The sequence below is a fragment of the Oncorhynchus masou genome, unplaced genomic scaffold (assembly GCF_036934945.1).
Source record: "Oncorhynchus masou masou isolate Uvic2021 unplaced genomic scaffold, UVic_Omas_1.1 unplaced_scaffold_1731, whole genome shotgun sequence".
Classification (NCBI taxonomy): domain Eukaryota; kingdom Metazoa; phylum Chordata; class Actinopteri; order Salmoniformes; family Salmonidae; genus Oncorhynchus; species Oncorhynchus masou.
Window position 1 is genome coordinate 3,540 of NW_027007453.1, and position 18,399 is coordinate 21,938.

General features: G+C 46.2%; 1 pseudogene; it reads right to left on the reverse strand.

Moving 5' to 3' along the window:
* Window positions 1-337: 337 nt before the first annotated feature.
* Window positions 338-18,399, reverse strand: part of LOC135532115 (nuclear receptor coactivator 2-like) — a 77,620-nt pseudogene continuing 59,558 nt past the window's right edge.

An 18,399-nucleotide genomic window follows, 5' to 3' on the forward strand; every position in this document is an offset into this window, starting at 1 on the left:
ATCCCAGGCTGTGTGGCAGTCGGCCGCGACCGGGAGACCCATGAGGTGTTTCCTCCGACACGTTGGTGCGGCTGGCTTCAGGGTGAAGGGTGCAGTGTGTCAAGAAGCAGTGCGGCTTGGTTGGGTTGTGTTTCGTAGGACGCACGGCTCTCGACCTTCGCCTCTCCCGAGTCCGTACGGGAGATGCAGCGATGAGACAAGACTGTCACTTACCAATCGGATATGACAAAATTAGGGCTAAGAAAAGTAAAAACGTCCAACAACAAAAAAGTATATTGATGATATGGGACACGGTACACCAACCAACCCTAACACACACACCAACACGGGGGTTTGGTTAGTGGGTTATAAGGCAGTTTGGGAACTGAAAGGCACTGAGCTGCTGTATATGAGTGCTGACTACAGCCCCAAACTGTCCTGCACCCGCCATCATCATCTGGGAGAGCCATGCAGGGGGCAGAGAGAGGAGGGCAGGCCGGGGGAGAAGGGTGAGGAGGAGGAGGAGGAGGAGGAGGAGGAGGAGGAGGAGGAGGTGAAGCCAGGGGCTGGGCCTGTACTGGTACCGTAGCTGGGTGGGAAGGGGAACTGCTGAGGGTTGGTGGTCTGGGGGATCCGGGGGTTACTCAGCCCTCCTGATTGGCCATTTGCAGCAGCCATGTTGGCGGCGGCCATATTGGGAGGTAGGTTGAGTCCCTGGGCTCTCATCACCATGTTCCTCTGTTGTTGTTGTTGTTGTTGTTGTCTCTGGTGCTCCAGCTGGCGCTGTCTGAGGTGGTTACTGAGCAGCTCCCGCTGACGCTGAGCTAACATCTGGGCATTGATGGTCCCCTAGAGGGAGAGGGGGAGAAAGGGATTGAACTAGATGGTCCCCTGGAGGGAGAGGGGGAGAAAGGGATTGAACTAGATGGTCCCCTAGAGGGAGAGGGGGAGAAAGGGATTGAACTAGATGGTCCCTGGAGGGAGAGGGGAGAAAGGGATTGAACTAGATGGTCCCCTGGAGGGAGAGGGGGAGAAAGGGATTGAACTAGATGGTCCCCTGGAGGGAGAGGGAGAAAGGGGTTGAACTAGATGGTCCCCTGGAGGGAGAGGGGGAGAAAGGGATTGAACTAGATGGTCCCCTGGAGGGGAGAAAGGATTGAACTAGATGGTCCCCTGGAGGGAGAGGGGAGAAAGGGATTGAACTAGATGGTCACCTGGAGGAGAGGGGTAGAAAGGGATTGAACTAGATGGTCCCCTGGAGAGAGGGGGAGAAAGGGATTGAACTAGATGGTCCCCTGGAGGGAGAGGGGGAGAAAGGGATTGAACTAGATGGTCCCCTGGAGGAGAGAGGGGGAGAAAGGGATTGAACTAGATGGTCCCCTGGAGGGAGAGGGGGAGAAAGGGGTTGAACTAGATGGTCCCCTGGAGAGGGGGAGAAAGGGATTGAACTAGATGGTCCCTGGAGGAGAGGGGGAGAAAGGGATTGAACTAGATGGTCCCCTAGAGGGAGAGGGGGAGAAAGGGGTTGAACTAGATGGTCCCCTGGAGGGAGAGGGGGAGAGAGGGGTTGAACTAGATGGTCCCCTGGAGGGAGAGGGGGAGAAAGGGATTGAACTAGATGGTCCCCTAGAGGGAGAGGGGGAGAAAGGGATTGAACTAGATGGTCCCCTGGAGGGAGAGGGGGAGAAAGGGGTTGAACTAGATGGTCCCCTGGAGGGAGAGGGGAGAAAGGGATTGAACTAGATGGTCCCCTGGAGGGAGAGGGGAGAAAGGGATTGAACTAGATGGTCCCCTAGAGGGAGAGGGGTAGAAAGGGATTGAACTAGATGGTCCCCTGGAGGGAGAGGGGAGAAAGGGATTGAACTAGATGGTCCCCTAGAGGGAGAGGGGAGAAAGGGATTGAACTAGATGGTCCCCTGGAGGGAGAGGGGGAGAAAGGGATTGAACTAGATGGTCCCCTGGAGGGAGAGGGGGAGAAAGGGATTGAACTAGATGGTCCCCTAGAGGGAGAGGGGGAGAAAGGGATTGAACTAGATGGTCCCCTGGAGGGAGAGGGGGAGAAAGGGATTGAACTAGATGGTCCCCTAGAGGGAGAGGGGGAGAAAGGGATTGAACTAGATGGTCCCCTGGAGGGAGAGGGGGAGAAAGGGATTGAACTAGATGGTCCCCTGGAGGGAGAGGGGGAGAAAGGGATTGAACTAGATGGTCCCCTGGAGGGAGAGGGGGAGAAAGGGATTGAACTAGATGGTATATATATTATTGATATATATTATTGATATATAATCTCAGTTACCTGGTTGGGTTGTTGGACTGTAGAGGGTTATATTGATATATAATCTCAGTTACCTGGTTGGGTTGTTGGACTGTAGAGGTTCATATTGATATATAATCTCAGTTACCTGGTTGGGTTGTTGGACTGTAGAGGGTTATATTGATATATAATCTGTTACCTGGTTGGGTTGTTGGACTGTAGAGGTTCATATTGATATATAATCTCAGTTACCTGGTTGGGTTGTTGGACTGTAGAGGTTCATATTGATATATAATCTCAGTTACCTGGTTGGGTTGTTGGACTGTAGAGGGTTATATTGATATATAATCTCAGTTACCTGGTTGGGTTGTTGGACTGTAGAGGTTCATATTGATATATAATCTGTTACCTGGTTGGGTTGTTGGACTGTAGAGGTTCATATTGATATATAATCTCAGTTACCTGGTTGGGTTGTTGGACTGTAGAGGGTTATATTGATATATAATCTGTTACCTGGTTGGGTTGTTGGACTGTAGAGGATCATATTGATATATAATCTCAGTTACCTGGTTGGGTTGTTGGACTGTAGAGGGTTATATTGATATATAATCTGTTACCTGGTTGGGTTGTTGGACTGTAGAGGTTCATATTGATATATAATCTCAGTTACCTGGTTGGGTTGTTGGACTGTAGAGGTTCATATTGATATATAATCTCAGTTACCTGGTTGGGTTGTTGGACTGTAGAGGTTCATATTGATATATAATCTCAGTTACCTGGTTGGGTTGTTGGACTGTAGAGGTTCATATTGATATATAATCTCAGTTACCTGGTTGGGTTGTTGGACTGTAGAGGTTCATATTGATATATAATCTCAGTTACCTGGTTGGGTTGTTGGACTGTAGAGGTTCATATTGATATATAATCTCAGTTACCTGGTTGGGTTGTTGGACTGTAGAGGGTTATATTGATATATAATCTCAGTTACCTGGTTGGGTTGTTGGACTGTAGAGGATCATATTGATATATAATGTCAGTTAACTGGTTGGGTTGTTGGACTGTAGAGGGTTATATTGATATATAATGTCAGTTAACTGGTTGGGTTGTTGGACTGTAGAGGATCATATTGATATATAATCTCAGTTACCTGGTTGGGTTGTTGGACTGTAGAGGTTCATATTGATATATAATCTCAGTTACCTGGTTGGGTTGTTGGACTGTAGAGGATCATATTGATATATAATCTCAGTTACCTGGTTGGGGTTGTTGGACTGGAGAGGGTTATATTGATATATAATCTCAGTTACCTGGTTGGGTTGTTGGACTGGAGAGGGTTATATTGATATATAATCTCAGTTACCTGGTTGGGGTTGTTGGACTGTAAAGTTGGGTTCATATTGGACACTCCACTCATCTGGATCATCATTGGCTGGCGGTTCTGAGGAGAACAGGTTAACAGGTATGTTAACGATAAACACTTTGAAAGGAGTAGCTAGCCTATTAGCTAGCTAAACAATGATGAGCCATTCATTTGTACCCTTCCCTGTCATTCTACTGATTAACCAACAGTGAGCCAGTGCACCAAGACCAACTTGCTATTCAACCATTATAGGCAAACATCAAACCCACAGGTATCCAAAACATCGAGCCCACAGTGATGACCTGCCAAAACATCAAACCCACAGTGATCCAAAACATCGAGCCCACAGTGATGACCTGCCAAAACATCAAACCCACAGTGATCCAAAACATCGAGCCCACAGTGATGACCTGCCAAAACATCAAACCCACAGTGATCCAAAACATCGAGCCCACAGTGATGACCTGCCAAAACATCAAACCCACAGTGATCCAAAACATCGAGCCCACAGTGATGACCTGCCAAAACATCAAACCCACAGTGATCCAAAACATCGAGCCCACAGTGATGACCTGCCAAAACATCAAACCCACAGTGATCCAAAACATCGAGCCCACAGTGATGACCTGGTTAAATATGATCTGAGGTTATACGAACACTAGTAGTGTCCAGTTGTAACAGTCTGTGTTCTGTAACATTCCACAGTCTGTCTGTCTGTCTGTCTGTCTGTCTGTCTGTCTGTCTGTCTGTCTGTCTGTCTGTCTGTCTGTCTCTGTTTGTGTCTGTCTGTCTGTGTCTGTCTGTCTCTGTTTGTCTGTCTGTCTCTCTGTCTATCTGTCTGTCTGTCTCTGTCTGTCCGTGTCTGTCCGTGTCTGTCTGTGTCTGTCTGTCTGTCTGTCTCTCTGTGTCTGTCTCTCTGTCTCTGTCTGTCTGTCTGTCTGTCTGTGTATGTCTCTGTCTGTCTGTCTGTCTGTCTGTCTGTCTGTCTGTCTGTCTGTCTGTCTGTCTGTCTGTCTGTCTCTGTTTGTCTGTCTCTCTATCTGTCCCTCTGTGTCTGTCTGTCTATCTGTCTGTGTCTGTCTGTCTCTGTCTGTCTGTCTCTCTATCTGTCTCTCTGTGTCTGTCTGTCTGTCTGTCTGTCTGTCTGTCTGTCTCTGTTTGTCTGTCTCTCTGTGTCTGTCTGTCTGTCTGTCTGTCTGTCTGTCTGTCTGTCTGTCTGTCTGTCTGTCTATCTGTCTGTCTCTGTTTGTCTGTCTCTCTGTGTCTGTCTCTCTGTGTCTGTCTGTCTGTCTGTCTCTGTTTGTCTGTCTCTCTCTCTGTCTGTCTGTCTGTCTGTCTGTCTGTCTGTCTGTCTGTCTGTCTGTCTGTCTGCCTGTCTGTCTGTCTGTCTGTGTCTGTCTCTCTGTGTCTGTCTCTCTGTGTCTGTCTCTCTGTCTCTGTCTGACTGTCTCTGTCTGTCTGTCTGTCTCTCTGTCTGTCTGCCTGTCTCTCTGTCTGTCTGTCTGTCTGTCTGTCTGTCTGTCTGTCTCTCTGTCTGCCTGTCTGCCTGTCTGTCTGTCTGCCTGCCTGTCTGTCTGGCTCGGTACCTGTTGTACCTGTAGCCGGTGTTGCAGCTGTAACCTCAGTGTATTAGGCTGGTTCGGAACCACCGCTTGGGGCCTCAGCCCCGGTCGTTGCTGCATCCTCATGATGGGGTATCCTGGTCTGGGGCTCATCTGGCCAGCCATGGGGTGGAAGCCTTGCCCTGTGGGTAGAATTGGGGTGGTGGGGGGGGGGGATCCATTCAGTTGAGAATCGATTAGTTGAGAATCACAATTACTCTGAGCCAAGGTAACAATCATAAAAAATGTAAAAGTTATAATTTTCTCATGTCTCTCTGAAGCAACAACATAGTGATGTTCAGAATATCAAATCGCAATTACATGTAGAATCGTGATATACAATCGCAATGCGGATTGAATCGTGATCCACCGTAACGTGATAATATTGAATTGACAATTCCCAGCCCTACCTGTGGGGTCCTGCATGGGTCTGCCGGACCCAGGTTCGTGGTATCCTCTCTGGGCTAGATGGGAGCCTGGTGGGAGGTCCTGCTGGCCGTACACTAAAGGCTTCTGGTCCAACAACATGGACGGGTCTGAAGAGAACTGGTCCTGATCTACAGACTGACCCTGGAGAAAGACAGGAGACGAGAGGATACGATGTATTTAGACAGAAAATAGACGAGAGAAAATAAAGAACGGGAGCAATGGAGGCTCCACCGAGGAGGAAGGGGAGGACATTACATTTACATTTAAGTCATTTAGCAGACGCTCTTATCCAGAGCGACTTACAAATTGGTGAATTCACCTTCTGACATCCAGTGGAACAGCCACTTTACAATAGTGCATCTAAATCATTTAAGGGGGGGGTGAGAAGGATTACTTTATCCTATCCTAGGTATTCCTTGAAGAGGTGGGGTTTCAGGTGTCTCCGGAAGGTGGTGATTGACTCCGCTGTCCTGGCGTCGTGAGGGAGTTTGTTCCACCATTGGAGGACCATCCTCCTCAGTGAATTTCATAAAAAAATATATTTTTTAATGAATTTAAAAAGTTATCCTTTTTAGGCACTAAATATATTCACGTCACCAAATAATTTATAACACATTGTTTTGCAATGAAGGTCTACAGTAGCCTCAACAGTACTCAGCACCATAGTGTAGCCAGAGACCAGGTAGCTTCCTTCCTCCTCTGGGTACATTGACTTCAATACAAAACCTAGGAGGCTTGTGGTTCTCACCCCCTTCCATAGACGTAAACAGTAATTATGACAACTTCCGGAGGACATCCTCCAACCTATCAGAGCTCTTGCAGCATGAACTGACATGTTGTCCACCCAATCAAAGGATCAGAGAATGAATCTAGTACTGAAAGCATAACCTACAGCTAGCTAGCACTGCAGTGCATAACATGTGGTGAGTAGTTGATTCAAAGAGAAAGACAATAGTTGAACAGTTTGAACAAATACATTTCTTCAAAAATGAAGGAGAAGCAAAAGAGAGAGAGATTGTATTTTCTTTTCACTTTCAGTTTCACTTACTTAGCTAGGAAACGCAGCTAGCTAGTTTAGCCTACTGAAACAACCTGCTCAAGCAGAGGGATGCTATATTAGCTCGCTGGCTATAACAGAGGGATGCTATGTTAGCTAGCTGGCTATAACAGAGGGATGCTATGTTAGCTAGTTGGCTATAACAGAGGGGTGCAACATTGCTAATAGCTAACATAGCATCCCTCTGTTATAGCCAGCTAGCTAACATAGCATCCCTCTGTTATAGCCAACTAGCTAACATACCATCCCTCTGTTCTAGCCAGCTAGCTAACATAGCATCCCTCTGTTATAGCCAGCTAGCTAACATAGCATCCCTCTGTTATAGCCAGCTAGCTAACATAGCATCCCTCTGTTATAGCCAACTAGCTAACATACCATCCCTCTGTTCTAGCCAGCTAGCTAACATAGCATCCCTCTGTTATAGCCAGCTAGCTATAGCCAGCCAGCTATGTTAGCTAGCTGGCTATAACAGAGGGATGCTATGTTATGTACTTTGTACATGACACAAGTCATTTTTCCAACAATTGTTTACAGACAGATTATTTCACTTATTATTCAATGTATCACAATTCCAGTGGGTCAAAAGTTTACATACACTATGTTGACTGTGACTTTAAACAGCTTGGAACATTCCAGAAAATTATGTCATGTCTTTAGAAGCTTCTGATAGGCGAATTGAAATTATTTGAGTCAATTGGAGGTGTACCTGTGGATGTATTTCAAGGCCTACCTTCAAACTCAGTGTCTCTTTGCTTGACATCATGGGAGAATCAAAAACAATTGTAGACCTCCACAAGTCTGGTTCATCCTTGGGAGCAATTTCCAAACGCCTGAAGGTACCATGTTCATCTGTACAAACAATAGTACGCAAGTATAAACACCACGCAGCCGTCATACCGCTCAGGAAGGAGACGAGTTCTGTCTCCTAGAGATGAACGAACTCTGGTGCGAAAAGTGCAAATCAATCCCAGAACAGCAAAGGACCTTGTGAAGATGCTCGAGGAAACGGGTACAAAAGTATTTACAGCGGGGAGAACAAGTATTTGATACACTGCTGATTTTGCAGGTTCTCCTACTTACAAAGCATGGAGAGGTCTGTCATTTTTTTCACAGGTACACTTCAACTGTGAGAGACGGAATCTCAAACAAAAATCCAGAAAATCACATTGTATGATTTTTAAGTCATTAATTTGCATGTTATTGCATGACATAAGTATTTGATCACCTACCAACCATTAAGAATTCCGGCTCTCACAGACCTGTTAGTTTTTCTTTAAGAACCCCTCCTGTTCTCCACTCATTACCTGTATTAACTGCACCTGTTTGAACTCGTTAACTGTATAAAAGACACCTGTCCTCACACTCAATCAAACAGACTCCAACCTCTCCACAATGGCCAAGACCAGAGAGGGTGTAGGGACATCCGGGATACAATTGTAGACCTGCACAAGGCCGGGATGGGCTACAGGACAATAGGCAAGCAGCTTGATGAGAAGGCAACAACTGTTGGCGCAATTATTAGAAAATGGAAGAAGTTCAAGATGACGGTCAATCACCCTCGGTCTGGTGATCGATGCAAGATCTCTCCTCGTGGGGCATCAATGATCATGAGGAAGGTGAGGATCAGCCCAGAACTACACGGCAGGACCTGGTCAATGACCTGAAGAGAGCTGGGACCACAGTCTCAAAGAAAACCATTAGTAACACACTACGCCGTCATGGATTAAAATCTGCAGCGCACGCAAGGTCCCCCTGGTCAAGCCAGCGCATGTCAGGCCCGTCTGAAGTTTGCGAATGACCATCTGGATGATCCAGAGGAGGAATGGGAGAAGGTCATGTGGTCTGATGAGACAAAAATAGACCATGTTGTAGATGTAACTTTAGACCGTCCCTGGCCCATACCCGGGCGCGAACCAGGGACCCTCTGCACACATCAACAACAGTCACCCACGACGCTATTGAAACGCTATTTAGCTCGCACCACCACTAACTAGCTAGCGTTTCACATCCGTTACACTCACCCCCCTTTTGACCTCCTCCTTTTCCGCAGCAACCAGTGATCCAGGTCACGGCACCAATTTTAGCAGTATAACTTTAGACCGTATAGATGGCATCATGAGGGGGGGAAAGTAGGTGGATATATTGAAGCAACATCTCAAGACATCAGTCAGGAACTTAAAAGCTTGGTCGCAAATGGGTCTTCCAAGTGAACAATGACGCCAAGCATACTTCCAAAGTCGTGGCAAAAGTGGCCATCATAAAGCCCTGACCTCAATGCAATAGAACATTTGTGGGCAGAACTGAAAAAGCGTGTGTGAGCAAGGTCTACAAACCTGACTCAGTTACACCAGCTCTGTCAGGAGGAATGGGCCAAACTTATTGTGGGAAGCTTGTGGAAGGCTACCCAAAATGTTTGACCCAAGTTAAATAATTTAAAGGCAATGCTACCAAATACTAATTGAGTATGTAAACTTCTGACCCACTGGGAATGTGATGAAAGAAATAAAAGCTGAAATAAATAATTCTCTCTACTATTATTCTGACATTTCACATTCTTAAAATAAAGTGGTGATCCTAACTGACCTAAGACAGGGAGTTTTTAATAGGATTAAATGTCAGAGATTGATAAAAAAACTGAGTTTAAATGTATTTGGCTAAGGTGTATGTAAACTTCCGACTTCAACTGTACAGCTGGTGTTCATTGACGTCCACAAGAGAAGAGAACAGGTGACAGGAGGAGAGCGCATGGATGCCAGAAGGAATACAACGTGGCTGCTATGAATGTGAACTGTGTTTACGCATGACCAGGGGTGTATTCATTCTGCTGAATTTAATTTTTTCTTAAACGGAAGCAAACGTAACGAAACGGGGATAAACATATCTGAATTTGTCCAATAGAAACTCTCGTTTGCAACTGTTGGACAAATGATTCGACTCTAGATCAGCTAGATGCAGGCAAGAGTGTACAAGGTGGTATTGAAAGTGTCACCTAAACATTTTCTGTCGACCTGTGTACCCCTACGTTGTAAACTGTCATTCATAGTGTAGGTTCATAAGGCTGTGATCATGAAAATATTTTTGGGGAGTCCCTCCCTCATCTTAAACGGCACTGACCTCCACAGGTGCAAAAATAACCAGTGGTCCTCCCCAAGTTAACCCACTGTTCCTAGGCCGTCATTATGTAAATAAGAATTTGTTCTTTACTGACTTGTCTAGTTAAATAAACATTTTATTATATCATTATTCCTGTCTGTACAAAGTGGAATAACATATTTCAAAATACTACACGAGAGAGCATGATTTAGCTGTGGATGGTTTTACATCACAAAGTACAAAAGGAATTTTGTTAGCAACACACAACAAATAGCCTATCAAACAGCTGACTGTTGAGTTGAGGCTGTCAGTGAAAACACATCTAAAATAATCCCAGACCAAATATTCCAAAATGCATAGCGGGGAAAACACAAAAGAACAAAAAAAACAGATCTGTCTTTAGTTTAAAAAAAATTCTCAACTCCCAAATTGAGTTGACAGTAGGTCTACAGTCGATCTTATTGGCCCATAGCCCTGGTCTTTATCATTGGCTTAGGGCAATATATCTTCCCCCTTCAGGCTAGATGATGTCACATAACTTCCTCCTTCAGGCTAGATGATGTCACATAACTTCCTCCTTCAGGCTAGATGATGTCACATAACTTGTTCCTTCAGGCTAGATGATGTCACATAACTTCCTCCTTCAGGCTAGATGATGTCACATAACTTCCTCCTTCAGGCTAGATGATGTCACATAACTTGTTCCTTCAGGCTAGATGATGTCACATAACTTCCTCCTTCAGGCTAGATGATGTCACATAACTTCCTCCTTCAGGCTAGATGATGTCACATAACTTCCTCCTTCAGGCTAGATGATGTCACATAACTTCCTCCTTCAGGCTAGATGATGTCACATAACTTCCTCCTTCAGGCTAGATGATGTCATCTTGTACAGTGTCTCCTTTTCGCAGGCTGAGAATATATCATACGGTTAGATTCAAGACCAGGTTGTTGTTTTTTTGCCTGCAGAGTACTTTTCTGTGCTATTGCATTCAAGATTGTGCTAGTCTGTCTCCATTCATGTTGTGTCGTAGAATTGCAAGAATTGTGTTTAATAAAAAAAGCCTGATCTTCTCGGATCCTCTAGCCGGGGCTGAGCTCCTAATGAGTCTCTAGCCGGGGCTGAGCTCCTAATGAGTCTCTAGCTGGGGCTGAGCTCCTAATGAGTCTCTAGCCGGGGCTGAGCTCCGAATGAGTCTCTAGCCGGGGCTGAGCTCCTAATGAGTCTCTAGCCGGGGCTGAGCTCCTAATGAGTCTCTAGCCTGGGCTGAGCTCCTAATGAGTCTCTAGCCGGGGCTGAGCTCCTAATGAGTCTCTAGCCGGGGCTGAGCTCCTGAGTCTCTAGCCGGGGCTGAGCTCCTAATGAGTCTCTAGCCTGGGCTGAGCTCTAATGAGTCTCTAGCCGGGGCTGAGCTCCTATTGAGTCTCTAGCCTGGGCTGAGCTCCTAATGAGTCTCTAGCCTGGGCTGAGCTCCTAATGAGTCTCTAGCCAGGGCTGAGCTCCTAATGAGTCTCTAGCCGGGGCTGAGCTCCTATTGAGTCTCTAGCCTGGGCTGAGCTCCTAATGAGTCTCTAGCCGGGGCTGAGCTCCTAATGAGTCTCTAGCCGGGGCTGAGCTCCTAATGAGTCTCTAGCCGGGGCTGAGCTCCTAATGAGTCTCTAGCCGGGGCTGATGGAAAAATAGCTTCCCCAAACTCTAAACTCTATGGGAACAGAGGAGAGACAGAAGAGGAGAAATAGACTGTATATGCCTAGATGACAAAAAGAAGGACAACTCTAGTGACAGGTGAGTGTCCCCAGAGAGAAGAAGAGAAGAGAGAGAGGGATCAGAGATGGAGGAATGGACTGATCTGTCACAGAGTAGTTAAGAGAGAGGGATATTAATAGATGAAAAACACTACAGTGATTGCTGAATCGTACCTGTCCCATCAGAGTCGGTATCCCCAGGGCTCTGTCTATCTCCTCAGGCCATCAAAGTCCTTCAGCACTGTGTAGAGCTGTGACATGAGAGCCCCCTCATCACTAGAACCCCCTCACCAGGACCCCCAGTCCCTGGCCCCCGGGCCCCGGACCCCCACACAACACCTCCTCCTCCTGCTGGGGGCATACACAGACCTGGAGAGGGAGAGAGGGAGGGAAGGAGAAGAGGGGGGGGAGGGGAGGGGGAGAGGCGAAGGGGAGGGAGGGAAGGGGAACAGAGTGGGGATGGAAAGAAGGGGCAGAGAGGGAGTGAAGGGAGAGGGAGTGAAGGAGGGGAGGGGAAGAGGGAGAGAAGGGGGAGAGGGAGTGAAGGAGGGGAGGGGGAAGAGGGAGAGAAGGGGAGAGGGAGTGAAGGAGGGAGGGGGAAGAGGGAGAGAAGGGGAGAGGGAGTGAAGGAGGGGGAGGGGGAAGAGGGAGAGAAGGGGAGAGGGAGTGAAGGAGGGGAGGGGGAAGAGGGGGGAAGAGGGAGAGAAGGGGGGAAGGTTAAATGACCATACGTTATTTTAACCACTTCTCTGTGCTGCAGTTAACTGATCCAAACCGTTTTAAAGTGGTTAGTCTGAACTATAAGAGTTGCTCCAGCGCCGACAGACAACGGTTCTGGTAAAAGAAGGATGTGACAGGTTCTGGTACAGGATGTGACAGGTTCTGGTACAGGATGTGACAGGTTCTGGTAAAGTGTGTGACAGGTTCTGGTACAGTGTGTGACAGGTTCTGGTAAAGTGTGTGACAGGTTATGGTACAGTGTGTGACTGGTTCTGGTAATGTATGTGACAGGTTCTGGTACAGTGTGTGACAGGTTCTGGTACAGTGTGTGACAGGTTCTGGTACAGTGTATGACAGGTTCTGGTACAGTGTGTGACTGGTTCTGGTACAGTGTGTGACAGGTTCTGGTACAGTGTGTGACAGGTTCTGGTACAGTGTATGACAGGTTCTGGTACAGTGTGTGACTGGTTCTGGTACAGTGTGTGACAGGTTCTGGTACAGTGTATGACAGGTTCTGGTACAGTGTGTGACTGGTTCTGGTACTGGATGTGACAGGTTCTGGTACAGTGTGTGACAGGTTCTGGTACAGTGTGTGACAGGTTCTGGTACAGTGTATGACAGGTTCTGGTACAGTGTGAGACAGGTTCTGGTAATGTGTGAGACAAGTTCTGGTAATGTGTGAGACAGGTTCTGGTACTGGTTCTGGTACAGTGTATGACAGGTTCTGGTACAGTGTATGACAGGTTCTGGTAATGTGTGTGACAGGTTCTGGTACAGTGTGAGACAGGTTCTGGTACAGTGTGAGACAGGTTCTGGTACAGTGTGTGACAGGTTCTGGTACTGGTTCTGGTACAGTGTGTGACAGGTTCTGGTACTGGTTATGGTACAGTGTGTGACTGGTTCTGGTACAGTGTGTGACAGGTTCTGGTACAGTGTATGACAGGTTCTGGTACAGTGTGTGACAGGTTCTGGTACTGGTTCTGGTACAGTGTGTGACAGGTTCTGGTACTGGTTATGGTACAGTGTGTGACTGGTTCTGGTACAGTGTGTGACAGGTTCTGGTACAGTGTATGACAGGTTCTGGTACAGTGTGTGACAGGTTCTGGTACAGTGTGTGACAGGTTCTGGTACTGGTTATGGTACAGTGTGTGACAGGTTCTGGTACTGGTTCTGGTACAGTGTGTGACTGGTTCTGGTACAGTAGTGATTGTAGGACAGACGCCCGTGTAAAGTAGTCTCATGTAGCATCCAGTAGAGTAGTACGGAGGGCTGGTTACCTGTTCTGGTTGAAGGCCTCAATAGGTATCATGCTGTCTGGCCATGGAGCCGTCTGATTGGGTGGAGCCTGTTGCTGGGAGAACTGGTGGGCCCGCATGCCCATCTCTTTAAAGAGAGAGAAATTCAAATAATATAACTTTATTAACCCCATGCCCATCTATATAGAGAGAAATTCAAATAATATAACTTTATTAACCTACATGCCCATCTCTTTAAAGAGAGAAATTCAAATAATATAACTTTATTAACCCCATGCCCATCTATATAGAGAGAAATTCAAATAATATAACTTTATTAACCTACATGCCCATCTCTTTAAGAGAGAAATTCAAATAATATAACTTCATTTACCCCATGGCTATCTATATATAGATTCAAATAATTTAACTTTATTAACACCAAGCCCATCTATATATAGAAATTCAAATAATATAACTTTATTAACCCCATGCCCATCTATATATAGAAATTCAAATAATATAACTTTATTAACCCCATGCCCATCTATATATACAGTGGGGCAAAAAAAGGATTTAGTCAGCCACCAATTGTGCAAGTTCTCCCACTTAAAAAGATCATCAACATCTAGTGGAAAGCCTTCCCAGAAGAGTGGAGGCTGTTATAGCAGCAATGTTCCAACATCTAGTGGAAAGCCTTCCCAGAAGAGTGGAGGCTGTTATAGCAGCAATGTTCCAACATCTAGTGGAAAGCCTTCCTAGAAGAGTGGAGTCTGTTATAGCAGCAATGTTCCAACATCTAGTGGAAAGCCTTCCTAGAAGAGTGGAGGCTGTTATAGCAGCAATGTTCCAACATCTAGTGGAAAGCCTTCCCAGAAGAGTGGAGGCTGTTATAGCAGCAATGTTCCAACATCTAGTGGAAAGCCTTCCTAGAAGAGTGGAGGCTGTTATAGCAGCAATGTTCCAACATCTAGTAGAAAGCCTTCCCAGAAGAGTGGAGGCTGTTATAGCAGCAAAGGGGGAACCAACTCCCTATTAATGACCATGATTTTGGAATGAGATGTTCGAAAAGGAGGTGTCCACATACTTTTGGCCATGTAGTGTAACATTATTAAACCCCATGCCCATCTCTTTATGGACAGAGATTCAAATGAATATAACTTTATTAATCCCATGCCCATCTATATAGAGAAAGAGATTCAAATAATAAAACTTTATTAACCCCACGCTATCTATAGAGATTCTAATAATATAAATTTATTAACCCCACGCTATCTATAGAGATTCAAATAATATAACTTTATTAACCCCACGCTATCTATAGAGATTCAAATAATATAACTTTATTAACACCCATGCCCATCTCTTTATGGACAGATTCAAATTAATATAACTTTACTAACCCTATACTCATCTCTTTAGAGAGAAATGTTCAAATGAATATAACTTTATTAGAGAGAGACATTAAAATGTATATATAACTTTATCAACTCCATGCCCAAACCAAACTGAGCTGCTCGAGATAGGTAAGTTGCTTAGTGGTTAGAGTGTTGGACCAGAAACTGAAAAATTGCTAGATCGAATCCCCGAGCTGACAAGGTAAACATGTTGTTCTGTCCCTGAACAAGGCAGTTAACCCACTGTTACCCGGTAGGCCGTCATTGAAAATAAGAATTTGTTCTTAACTGACTTGTCTAGTTAAATCAAGGTTAAATAAAAAAATATGACAACTGGCATTAGACAGTGTATCAGGGTGTTGTTCCTCTGACTGGCCAGCAGGTGTCAGCTTTATCCCAAGCTCCAAAATCTTTTATTTTCAAAACTATCTGTGTACTTCTACATGCTGAAAATGAATTTCAATAAATTGGTTTCCATTGACAACACAAATATGTTACATCAATTGGTGGGTCCCCAAGCCCAGTGATAAGAAACACTGATCTGTGAAGTGGATAGACCATGACAAATATATATTCTAGAGCAGCCCTGGCATAGAACTAGAAATGATAGATATACAGTCTCACCGTTGACCATCATCTGCGACTGCAGCATCTGTCTGGGTGCAGGTCCTGGTAGACTGCTGGGTCTCATGAGGCCCCGGGGCCTCAGGGTTGGGCCCCATACGGCTGTGCATCGTCCCCTGCTGACCTGGGGCCCCAGGACCCCAACCCCCCTCCTCCTGCTGGTGCTGCATGCCCTGCCGAGGACCACTCACTAGACCTGGGGTTGGGGTAGACGGAATGGAGGGAGAGAGAGATCACGTGAGTGAGTGAATGTGTGAGGAGTCAGAGGGAAAAAGCGAGGGGCAACAATATACCGCCCATCTACAAGGACAGAAGTCAACATAATTTCGTTTACACTTTCCCCATTTAAAAACAACCACAGTTCAAAGGTCGGTTTCAGAGTGGGCATTTCTGTGGCCCGTCTGTGAGTCAAAACGAAAGTGAGAGGAGAGGAGCTGGCAGTGTGTTTCTGTGTGTGTGTGGGTGACTCCGACTCCCTCAACTTCCTGCACGGAAACAGGAAGTGACTCACTATGACTCAAAAGCTGCCATGTCAAACGGTAGCATAGAGAGGGGCAGCGAGTGTATTCCGTTCCACGTGTTTCTTTGAGTGCTGACTTCGATGACTCCTGACCAGGGAAACCTCTTACTACATAGCATGAAAAGGTCAAGAACATCTGCTAAATTACTCAAATGTAAATGTTTGTTGATAGCCTGAGTATTTGTAGATCAGGAAAATATACAATATAAAAGTGTAAGCCTTCGCTCTGACGACTCCACCCACCTGCGAGGTTGGCCTGGTTGGACATCATGGCGGCGTGGTTTCCCAAGATGCCCTGCTGCTGCTGTAGTGTGTAGGGGCTGGGGGTCCTCATGGGGGGGTACTGGCCCTGTGGGGGCCGGACCCCTGAAATGTTCATATCCAGGGATACACTCCTTAAAGGCAAACCCCTACCTGGACCCTGTGGGGGCCGCCCCCCCGGACATCCGAAGTCTAGAGAGAGTGACAGAGGGAGTGACAGAGGGAGTGAGTGACAGAGTGAGAGAGAGAGTGAGTGAGTGACAGAGTGAGAGAGAGTGAGAGTGAGAGAGTGAGTGACAGAGTGAGAGAGAGAGTGACAGAGTGTGTGAGAGAGAGAGAGAGTGAGTGAGAGAGTGACAGAGTGAGAGAGAGAGTGAGTGACAGTGTGAGAGAGAGTGACAGAGAGAGAGAGACAGAGAGAGAGAGAGAGAGCAGGTGTAGTGACACATTTGAGATGAATAAAACATGCTAATCGGATACACTGTAACATGGTCTACACGGTAACATGGTCTACACTGTAATATGGTCTACACTGTAACATGGTCTCCACGGTAACATGATCTACACTGTAACATGGTCTACACTGTAACATGGTCTACACGGTAACATGGTCTACACGGTAACATGGTCTCCACGGTAACATGGTCTACACTGTAACATGGTCTACACTGTAACATGGTCTACACGGTAACATGGTCTACACGGTAACATGGTCTCCACGGTAACATGGTCTACACTGTAACATGGTCTACACGGTAACATGGTCTCCACGGTAACATAGTCTACACTGTAACATGGTCTACACTGTAACATGGTCTACACGGTAACATGGTCTACACGGTAACATGGTCTACACTGTAACATGGTCTACACGGTAACATGGTCTCCACGGTAACATGGTCTACACGGTAACATGGTCTACACGGTAACATGGTCTACACTGTAACATGGTCTACACTGTAACATGGTCTACACTGTAACATGGTCTACATGGTAACATGGTCTACACGGTAACATGGTCTCCACGGTAACATGGTCTACACTGTAACATGGTCTACACGGTAACATGGTCTACACGGTAACATGGTCTACACTGTAACATGGTCTACACTGTAACATGGTCTACACGGTAACATGGTCTCCACGGTAACATGGTCTACACTGTAACATGGTCTACACTGTAACATGGTCTACACGGTAACATGGTCTCCACGGTAACATGGTCTACGCTACATAATGACACACCAAGACACTGACACACTGATGTACTGACCAGTCACATACATTGAGCAGCTGTTTATGAGGGCAGGTTTAAGTATATGTGTGTGTGTGTGTGTGTGTGTGTGTGTGTATATGTGTGTGTGTGTGTGTGTGTGTGTGAGAGAGAGAGACACACTCACTGCCTGGCCCCATGCCTCGCTGCATGCCCCTCTGCTGCTGCTGTGTTGCCATGGCGTTGGGGTTGCCAGGGCTGGTTTCCTGGGTGATGTGCAGTATGTCGTTGATGATGGTCTGTTTGTCCAGGGAGGAGGGGAGGGAGGAGGGCTGGACACACTGCAGCTCATCGAGGATTTCATCCAACTCTGAAGACTACAGGAGAGACAGGGAGGAGGGTTAGGAGAACACATTCATGTGAGTCATTTAGCAGACTCTCTGATCCAGAGTCACTTACAGTAGTGAGTCATTTAACAGACTCTCTGATCCAGAGAGACTTACAGTAGTGAGTCATTTAGCAGACTCTCTGATCCAGAGTCACTTACAGTAGTGAGTCATTTAACAGACTCTCTGATCCAGAGTCACTACAGTAGTGAGTCATTTAACAGACTCTCTGATCCAGAGACACTTACAGTAGTGAGTCATTTAACAGACTCTCTGATCCAGAGTCACTTACAGTAGTGAGTCATTTAACAGACTCTCTGATCCAGAGTCACTTACAGTAGTGAGTCATTTAGCAGACTCTCTGATCCAGAGTCACTTACAGTAGTGAGTCATTTAACAGACTCTCTGATCCAGAGTCACTTACAGTAGTGAGTCATTTAACAGACTCTCTGATCCAGAGTCAATTACAGTAGTGAGTCATTTAGCAGACTCTCTGATCCAGAGTCACTACAGTAGTGAGTCATTTA